Source organism: Lactuca sativa, chromosome 7 (assembly GCF_002870075.4).
Source record: "Lactuca sativa cultivar Salinas chromosome 7, Lsat_Salinas_v11, whole genome shotgun sequence".
Taxonomy (NCBI): Eukaryota; Viridiplantae; Streptophyta; class Magnoliopsida; order Asterales; family Asteraceae; genus Lactuca; species Lactuca sativa.
In genome coordinates, this window is record NC_056629.2 from 70,258,194 (window position 1) to 70,268,927 (window position 10,734).

General features: G+C 42.0%; 1 long non-coding RNA gene across 1 annotated transcript; it reads right to left on the minus strand.

Moving 5' to 3' along the window:
- Nucleotides 1-1,576: 1,576 nt before the first annotated feature.
- Nucleotides 1,577-2,221, minus strand: LOC111881659 (uncharacterized). The gene is made up of 2 exons (XR_002846911.2): nucleotides 1,968-2,221; nucleotides 1,577-1,892 (listed from the first exon to the last, which is right to left on the minus strand). It is a non-coding gene; the product is annotated as an uncharacterized LOC111881659 (long non-coding RNA).
- Nucleotides 2,222-10,734: the final 8,513 nt, after the last annotated feature.

Here is a 10,734-nt window from a genome sequence, read left to right on the forward strand (position 1 = left end):
CGGGTTATAAATTAGTGTGTGTGTGTGTGTATATATATATATATATATATATATATATATATATATATATATATATATATATATCCCCTATTCTAATAAAAGAATAGGTTTAATCTCCTATTGACAAGTGTTATACAATTAGAACACCTCATTAATGTTATATATCCCTTATTATCATGCCACTTGTCAACCTATTAATTATCCATTTCAAATTTCAAATTTTAAATTTTTTCACTCTAACTACATTAAACTAATAATTAATTCTTTTATTTAAATTTCAAATTTTAAATTTTCTCACTTTAACTATATTAAATTAATAACATTAGATTGAAAAATAAAATAAAATTAATATATATTATAAGATGATATAATTTTATGTATTTATTTAAATCAACGATTATAATTTTATATAACTAAAAAAATATCTTTTAAATAATAATTTATTTAAAATGATTAATTAATAATTTTGACTTTTTATATGAAAGTTTAATTAATTTTATAACCGTGGTTCTCACGGGTTATAAACTAGTATTTTAATAAAAAAATAGTTTTAATCTCCATTTGACATGTGTCACTCTAATACAACTATTCATTAATATTATGCCATATGTCAAAGAGATATATTAGGTAACATTTCAAAATTCAAATTTATTTTTTTCTAATTATTATTTGTTATGTTTGAAGTTATAATAACTTTAAAATTTTGGTATATCTCTTAATTAATGATTTACCTAAAATAATTGACAAATAATTTTAGAATTTTTACTATGAAAATATAATTTATTATGCAACTGTGGTTCCCACGGGTTATAAACTAGTATGTATATATATATATATAAGGACCAACCCTATAAATTATCTCAAACCATCAGGACCATTCGTGTAATTTACTTCCATCTGCATTCGTATAATTTACTTCCTCATATTATAGGTAATATGAGGAAGTTATAATTTATTCTACCATTTATATATACCTTTTCTACAAAAACACAAGTCTACATTTATAACATCAATCAACCTATGAACTATAAAATAGTAATAACATAAGGGTAACAACTTTAGCATATTCTACAAACTTACTTCCATCTGCACTCGAAGATACATCTACTTATCTAGAAAAAGATAAGTCTTACACATAATTTTCAACTCTTTACACCGGAATGCAGAAAATATATCTAGAAATAGAATTTGCACCTATCATCCTATAATCTTTATAATATAAATTGAAATTAATAAAAACTAAGATTTGATCATCAAACTAAATGAAAGATCTTGAAGAGCATTTGCCTGCGTAGCATTTTATTTAAATAGTAAAATAGATTTGTCCACGACAGAATCAACATTTGCTTTTAGGCAAAAAAAAAAAAATTATAAAAAAATTTCTAAAAGAGATTTAAAAAAACAGAAATGAGACTACAATCTAAAATTTAAGTCAAATTTTAGCAATTTAAAAATTAAAATGCCAATGTACTTAAAGATCATGGAGTTTAAAGCACGAGCTATGGCTCAAAATCAAACAGAAAACAAATTTCAACAATCAGAGCTGTTAAGCATAAAATAGGAGGAAACATTCATGTAAGGCTCAGATCTGCAACAATCGAACAAAGAGGATGAATCCGCCATGGCTGCAAACTTACTGGTTGCAATGTAAAAGAACACAAAGATTCTTTCACATAACCATCCAGGTTGCCCCACCAAGATGCAGATAACCTCAACTTTGCTCGAATCCACTCAGACAGATTAAAACATATCAATCATCACAGCCTCTGAAAATTCATCAAACCTTATCGCTGGAGTCGAAATTGAAGGTTCGAGTATAGTAATGGGTTGAAGATGATCTGAAGGGATAATGACATCAACAGGGTGTTTGAGCTTTGCTTATTTAGAACAGCCTGTAAGTTGTAACCAACATTACAATAAAAACTGCAAATTTGACAAACCACATAGGGACGATTCGTGTAATTTACTCTGATAAAAGGGGTTGTTGAATTCTGAAGAAAATCATCGGCCACGAGGATGGAGTTTGACTAAATAAAGTCAAAATCGAACTTCCATTTGAACAGAGGAGGGCAACAACCCTAGAAATCCTTTTTCATAATCCCCTCTGAGATCGCCTCATTTCGTCTGAGTGGAAATTCGTTACATTACAAACCCTGATTTTTGGGGCGTATAATGCTATTGTAGGTTGTGGCGATTATACCATTTAGCTTGGGTATTTGAGTGTAAAATTACAAATTATCTCCCTCAAGTATTTTATAGTTTATATTTTTATCATAAAAGATCAAATTATTCCAACATAACCTATTTTAGAGTGCATATGGTAAATTACACGAATGGTCCCTATGATTTGGGGTAAGTTGTAAATTACACGAATGGTCCCTATGATTTGGGGTAAATTGTGTGTTTGATCCTTTAGACTTTTTTTTTTTTTTTTTAATTTCCAAGGTCCTTCAAAAAGACTATTTTGTCCATAATATATATATTTTTGATTTTCTATTATTTGTTTATTGTTTTTAAATTAAAAAAAAAACAATCAGCCACCAATAATTAAACCTAACATCTTATCCACACATTATGTTTTCAAAGATCCAGCCACCATATCAAAATCATAATTGTTCAACAGCCACCATCAATCACCACCGTTCGCTACCGTCAACAACCACTAGTCACCGCCTCCAAATCAAATTCAAAGATGAAATTAAATCTCAAACCTAAATCCAAAATGCATATATGAAAATGAAAAAAAATCAAACCTAAAACCTTAAAGCTGAAATCAAAACCAAACATTAAAAAAAAAAAAAAAAAACATATCTGAAATCAAACCTCATATTTAAAACCTTAAGAAACTTAAAAAACAAACCCATATTCTAAACCCACATGTGAATCCTCTACTTAAATCAAATCCAGATGTTTATGCCTAATTGAATTTGTGATTACAAATCCAGAAACATTAGGTGAAGAAATCAGGTGAATTTTTATGTAACCCTCAAAATTTTGGTATGCTTCATTTGGCCTCTTAATGCAAAAATCATTACATTCTAGTCCCTAGCTAGTACGTAGGGTGTACTCTAAGTACGCTTAGCATACTAGCTCGTTCCAGATCGCAAGTTTCATCCACGTACGTGGGTCGTATGTGGAGTACGTATGGCGTACGTGGTGCAAGGACAAACCCTAATTTTTAGGGTTTGCATCATATTTAAACAACTTATCTCACTCTTGGACACTCTATTGACCACCTTCCATCACCCTATGCCCTAAATCGAAATCCTAAGTGTATTTGGTGAGATTTAAGCTTGAAAGTGAGTTTGTTGGTATTTTGTGGAGAAGAATAAGAACACTTGGGTGTTGCTTTGAAGTAGCTTAAGCTTGTAGATCCAAAGTTATTGTAACACCCAGATTTCCAAAAATAAAATTTTCATTTAATTAACCACTTTAATATTAAAAACACTTGTTTAAAATCTTATTCACATTCAAATTACAAAACGTAGTTTCATTTTCATTAATAAAGAAGACCAGGATCCTCCAAAACTCAACTCTTTCTTCGGTGTGTACAATCGAACCGTTGCCATCCCGCGTTACTGTAAGAACCTGAAACAACGTAACATAAACAACGTAAGCACGAAGCTTAGTGAGTTCCCCAATATACCTTACGCACATACGCCATCCGGCCCGGACCGTTCGGTCCACATAACATTGCCTTCCGGCCCGGATCTTTCGATCCACATAATATCGCCTTCCGGCCCGTACACATATATAACACATAATACAAATACTCTAACACATAAAGCACATATATCGCATATCATACCTGACCTTTCTGTCACATAATACCTTGCCTTCCGGCCCATATATAAGCATGTATATCACACGTAGCAACTAACCTTCCATTCATATCATATAAGCATAACACACAACATACTTGACCTTCCAGTCACACAATCAAACCCTTCCGGGTGAGGTATAGTGAGAAGACTCACCTCGCGGTCACTGGAAGATAGCAACTCCCGAAATCCCTTGCACTTGATCCTCCGAGCTCCAAGCTCCCTGTCTCAGCATATATCCCTTTTTAGCACTTCTATCTTCCACGTTAACTGACCCTAAGAAATCACACCAGTCAACTCTGGTCAACAGTCCATTGTCAGCTCGACTGGACTCGGCGAGTTCCCTGGCAACTCGGCGAGTCTAGTCGTCCTCACCAAATCCTGCAGAATCCCTTTCTACTCGTCGAGTATCCCTCTTGACTCGACGAGGTCCTCGTGGAAGAATCGCGGGGCCACCCCGACTCTACTCGCCGAGTCTGATGAACAACTCGGCGAGTCCCAGTACATCTTCAAGCTACTCGCCGAGTCTGAAGAACAACTCGGCGAGTCCATGCCATGCAGACGAGTAACTGCTTCCTGAAATACGTATGGTCCCGAAATACACAATCATGGGGCCTCCTGGACCTCTAATCATCCTATTACTGGGGTATAAACTTTTGCATAACAACACAATAATTCATCAAATCCCCAAATGGGTTTCACAAACCCTAATCCCATAACACATCAACATAGCAGAGGATAATTCGAGTTCTTACCTGAATAATGTATCCTCTTTGCCCCCAATCCTCAGAATGTGACTCCCTTGCTGCTCCTTTAGCCAATCCCTTCTCTTCCTTGCACAACCATTCTTCCAAGATCAACAATAGCTCTAAGACTTTGCTCCAGAGGCCATAGTCGTTTAGGGTTCTCCACAATCGGCCTAAAGACGTGAAATGACGACATAACAACCCTTAAATACGACCCAATACGAAACGGCTAGGGTTTCTGCTGAACAGCGTCGACTCGCCGAGTCCATACCTGGACTCGTCGAGTCCAGTCGCGAACCCGCGACCAACTCTGCGACCCTACTCGGCGAGTCTGGCTCCAACTCGCCGAGTCCCCCTTTTAAAACACCCCAAAATGCAATTTAACAATACCTAAGATTTTGGGCTGTTACAATTCTCCCCCACTAGAATTAGACTTCGCCCTCGAAGTCTCACTCTGAAAGTAGTTCTGGATGCTGCTCCCGCATCACACGTTTCGGCTTCCCTAGACACTTTCGATCTCTTCCGAGGTTGCCACTGAATCAATACTAGAGGTATCTCCTTGTTCCTCAGAATCTTGATCTTCCGATCTCCGACGGCCACTGGCCTCTCGACGTAACACAGGCTCACATCCACCTAATCGTTCTCTAGTAAAACCACTGCTGACTCATCCGCTATACACCTCTTCAACTGCGACACCTACCAGTGTCATGGATTTGTCCCAATTCCGTTGGCAGCTCCAAACGATAGGCCACCCTTCCTACCTTCGCGCCTTCACGAAAAGACTCAACATACCGGGGCCCCCCATTTACCCCTCTTCCTACATCGAAGCACCCCGTCAGAAATACGAAGTCGCTGACCTGAATCACATGCTCGAAACGGCGTCTGCCTGCATAACTTTCCTGTTAACTCTAAACGATCACTAACTCTCCGTAACCTGCTGAGTCTGCTTTGACAACTTAATTACGAACTCTGAACTGCTCATCACTCTCTGCTCCAACTCTCAACGATCACTCGACCCATAAGGGTTAGGAAACCCTGAACCACCGGAACCCCGATCCAAAGCCTACTTTGTCCATCCCAGACCAACTGAGAGATCCATTCTCATTCCCAGAGTAACTCTCACAAATTCTCCTCTTGCCGTCATATACGCATGCTGAACTAGCCCCAACACTCGTAGATTGGAAGACCCGATACACTGATGATATCCTCGAACATCTCCCAAGATGAACCACTACATCCACCCTACACTCTGATCAGATTCACACTGAAAATTTAAAATTTTCTCTCTCCATGCATCCCTTCTGAGCCTCAACAGACATCCCAACCGGATGGGTTCCTATTCCACTGCCGCGAACACGATGCTCAAAACCATACTCGAAATATTCTAACCATAACTCTGCTCTGCAGCTTTCACTTTCGCGAACTTGCACCCACTTCGGAGTTACATACCCTCCTCTTTTCCTTTTCCACGGGACTCTCTTGAACATAATGCCACTCCAACCAGTTCCACGGTGCTCGCCCCAAGCGACACCACTCTTTTTGCGTAACTACTATTCACATACTCTGGTTCTCATTGCAGGGACTCTCAATCCCATGCACTCTCTTCCCTCATCGAAATCACTGCCTCTGCTAAACAAGATCAACAACCCAGGGCCAGACCTTCCAATGCAATCACACTGCAACATACGTGATCCGCAAATCTCAAACTAATCCAGCAATACCAACAGAGTCTCCAGTATGACTGGACCGACTCTCATAACACATACTAGCCACTCGAGGCTATATCTCTGTGGGTCCGTACACCCAAACTCTGCGAACCCTCAGGTTCTAACTCTGGGAACCTTCCGGTTCCAGCTCTAGAAACATGCACAACATAATCCCGTGGGACTGATGCAGTACAACCATCACGTACCCCAAACGTACCAATACTCTGATCGCAAACTTCCGTTTACTTACTCAAGCTCGATCCCGACCTCCTCTCAGGCCTCCACAATCAATGCCCTAGGTCTGTATCTCGCCCTGCATATCCAACACTCGCTCTCGTCAGCCTATACTTTGCGCTGACAAACACTGCTGAATCCCGGCAGCTGAGCACCCTCACATACTTATCGATCTCCCGGAGAATTTTCTAATTCTCCCCCACTAAAGCACTGACTAACTGCCACCGATCGTCATTAACGACCTCTCAGAACAATCCTGCACAAAGAGAACATTTACCCACTGACTGCTTCCCACAAACGTAAGCAACCCTCAGCAAAACACATCTCCTCCCTGATCAATCCGCTCAAAAGGATCCGATCTTTCAATTATCCACTCCACAACTGCAGATACTACCCGTCATTCAACCCAGTGCCGCACCTCCACTATCAACCCTCACAACGATGACCAACGGAATTCCCAAGCAATAACCCATAACCAAACCCACAACCTGCCAAAGGTTGAATACCACATCGAAAACCGCACAAAGCTATCGACACTAAAACACCATACTATAACCATACCAACCATCAGGGAACAACGAATGCCAAATCGAAACCTGAAGCACCAATCCATAACCATGCCAAACCCGCGAAACAACGAATACCGCATCGAAATCCACACTACCAGCACAAACAATACGCCACAATCAACGCAGGCTAATCAAGACATCAAGACAGTATCATACCCGCAGCTGTCCCCCCGGCACTGCTCCGTCTCCCTCTGCCGCAAGCCGATAAGCACAACCCTGAGCCCTTGGGCTCTACTCCATCCTGTCCTCCTCCTGAACTCCTCAAGGTGGCCGGTGCTAGAGCCTGCACCGATCCTGCAAAAGCTGTGGACATTTGACCCTCAATTGTCCAACCTGTCGACACTGATAACAAATCCTGGAATCCCGAATTGGCACTGACTGCCGACATCCCCGTGCACCATGCCCCTCCTTTCCGCACTCGCGGCATGCACCATTGGCCAACAAGCTCCGGTGCCATCTTTCTCACACTTCCCACAAGTGTGACCGCTCCGATCCCCCATTCTAACGTCTACGGTCATGGACCGTTTCGGCGCCGACTGCGACTGCATCGGGGCCTGCCTCATCTCCCGCTACTGCAACTCAACCTCTAACTCACGCCACATGGCGGCCTTCTGCAACTCCAACAGGGTCTCGCACCCCCACGCAGACACGAACTGTCTGATACCCCCCTGAGCTTACTAGAATATCGGGCATCTGAGCCTGCTCCGAAGCGAACTCAGGGCAAAACGTCGCCCTCTCAACAAACATCCCGGTGCTCTCAGTCACCGACTCAAAATCCTGCCTCAGCTTAACGAACTTCCGAGCCAATTTCTCCTGTTCATCCCGCGGAACATAGCGAGTACTGAACATCCCTCTGAATTGATCCCATGAAACCGCAGCCCTCTGCGCATCGGAGAATGACCTCGTGGTCAATCTCCACCAATCCTTCGCCCCGAGCCTCAACAGGTTCAGAGCACACCCCACCCTCTGATCAGTAGGGCATAAACTCGTGGAGAAGCACCCCTCCATGTCTGATAACCATCTCATAACAACAATCGAGTTCTGAACTCCATCGAATGCGGAAGGCTTCGCATAATAGAAGTCCCGATACCGAAAACCCCGACTAGTCCCTTTCTTTGCCGTTGCTACAGCCGCTGTAACCGCCGCGGCAGCCGTCTCTGCGAAAGCCGCATATCGCTCATTAAACTACTTCAATCATAGTGGTCCTGATCGACCCAAACAATTCTGGCGACTCAACCCGCAACAATGCAGCAACTTCATCACGCCGGATCTCGCGAATCCTCGCATCCCGCTCGCTCGTGCTCGTCCGATCGATAACCGGCTAACAAGATAGCCACAAGCATCATCCACTATGAACCATGGTACTCATCCCATGACATCCTTCCTCAACATGCTTCGGTGTATGGTACCTGAACCATAGCACCATTCCTCAACCTGCTCCAATGTATAGCACTCGAACCACAACCTCTATCTCAATCTGTTCCGATGTATGGTGCCCTGACCATAACATCACTCTGTATCCGCTCCGATGTATGGTATCCGAACCATAACATCACCCCTCAATCTGTTCCTTAGGACCTTCAGAATGCCCCCTGTATCAAGTATGGGTCCTCTGCTTTCAGTAGTACGGGCCCATACTACCTGCCACATCTACCCATACTTTCCACACGGACCATTCCAGAGTTCCTAAGTAGCTGATAAACCTGCTCTTTCACCAATCGCATCGCGCGTGCTCGCTTTCCAGCGAAATCCTCTACTCTACCAGCGCACTCATCTGGCTAGGTTTACTCCCTAATCCCTTCCGCTGTCCTCCCACTTCCTTGCTATCAGCTGCTGAAGAGTTCCCACTGATGCCAGCCCTCTACCTCCTGAGTATCGTCATACTCACTTGGTAGCTGACTCCCATCATCGATAACTCCACAAAGCACAAAGCAAGCAGCATTCGAGCATTGAAGCATACATAGGACTCCCCTTCTGTGGTAGCTCCACCTTCTCGATTCCTCCTCGGAAGTACCTCTGTACTCCGTAGCCTTACCCCTTGTGCGTTCTAACTAGATACTCTCACTCATCACATACACATAAAAGTATAACGCACATATAACAGCAAACCCTAGACTAAGGCATCACAAATCAGGCCACTCTAGTCCTAAGTTGTGAAATACCTAGCCTGTCTCTAGCATGCAATAATATCTCATGAAGTGCATAATAGATATTTCATAATACAAAAGTAAGAGTATTTTGGGAAATCACCGTTTGGCTCTGGCTGATTGTACACACTGCTCTTTCTTGCTTTCTCTTTGAACTCTTATTCACTTTTAGAAAACCATTTATTTGGAAAACTTTTTCTTACTCCCTCAGTTTGAGTCCAGATTTACCCGTAGGCGCGTCCGAATCCCTCAAACCAAGGCTCTGATACCAATTTGTAACACCCAGATTTCCAAAAATAAAATTTTCATTTAATTAACCACTTTAATATTAAAAACACTTGTTTAAAATCTTATTCACATTCAAATTACAAAACGTAGTTTCATTTTCATTAATAAAGAAGACCAGGATCCTCCAAAACTCAACTCTTTCTTCGGTGTGTACAATCGAACCGTTGCCATCCCGCGTTACTGTAAGAACCTGAAACAACGTAACATAAACAACGTAAGCACGAAGCTTAGTGAGTTCCCCAATATACCTTACGCACATACGCCATCCGGCCCGGACCGTTCGGTCCACATAACATTGCCTTCCGGCCCGGATCTTTCGATCCACATAATATCGCCTTCCGGCCCGTACACATATATAACACATAATACAAATACTCTAACACATAAAGCACATATATCGCATATCATACCTGACCTTTCTGTCACATAATACCTTGCCTTCCGGCCCATATATAAGCATGTATATCACACGTAGCAACTAACCTTCCATTCATATCATATAAGCATAACACACAACATACTTGACCTTCCAGTCACACAATCAAACCCTTCCGGGTGAGGTATAGTGAGAAGACTCACCTCGCGGTCACTGGAAGATAGCAACTCCCGAAATCCCTTGCACTTGATCCTCCGAGCTCCAAGCTCCCTGTCTCAGCATATATCCCTTTTTAGCACTTCTATCTTCCACGTTAACTGACCCTAAGAAATCACACCAGTCAACTCTGGTCAACAGTCCATTGTCAGCTCGACTGGACTCGGCGAGTTCCCTGGCAACTCGGCGAGTCTAGTCGTCCTCACCAAATCCTGCAGAATCCCTTTCTACTCGTCGAGTATCCCTCTTGACTCGACGAGGTCCTCGTGGAAGAATCGCGGGGCCACCCCGACTCTACTCGCCGAGTCTGATGAACAACTCGGCGAGTCCCAGTACATCTTCAAGCTACTCGCCGAGTCTGAAGAACAACTCGGCGAGTCCATGCCATGCAGACGAGTAACTGCTTCCTGAAATACGTATGGTCCCGAAATACACAATCATGGGGCCTCCTGGACCTCTAATCATCCTATTACTGGGGTATAAACTTTTGCATAACAACACAATAATTCATCAAATCCCCAAATGGGTTTCACAAACCCTAATCCCATAACACATCAACATAGCAGAGGATAATTCGAGTTCTTACCTGAATAATGTATCCTCTTTGCCCCCAATCCTCAGAATGTGACTC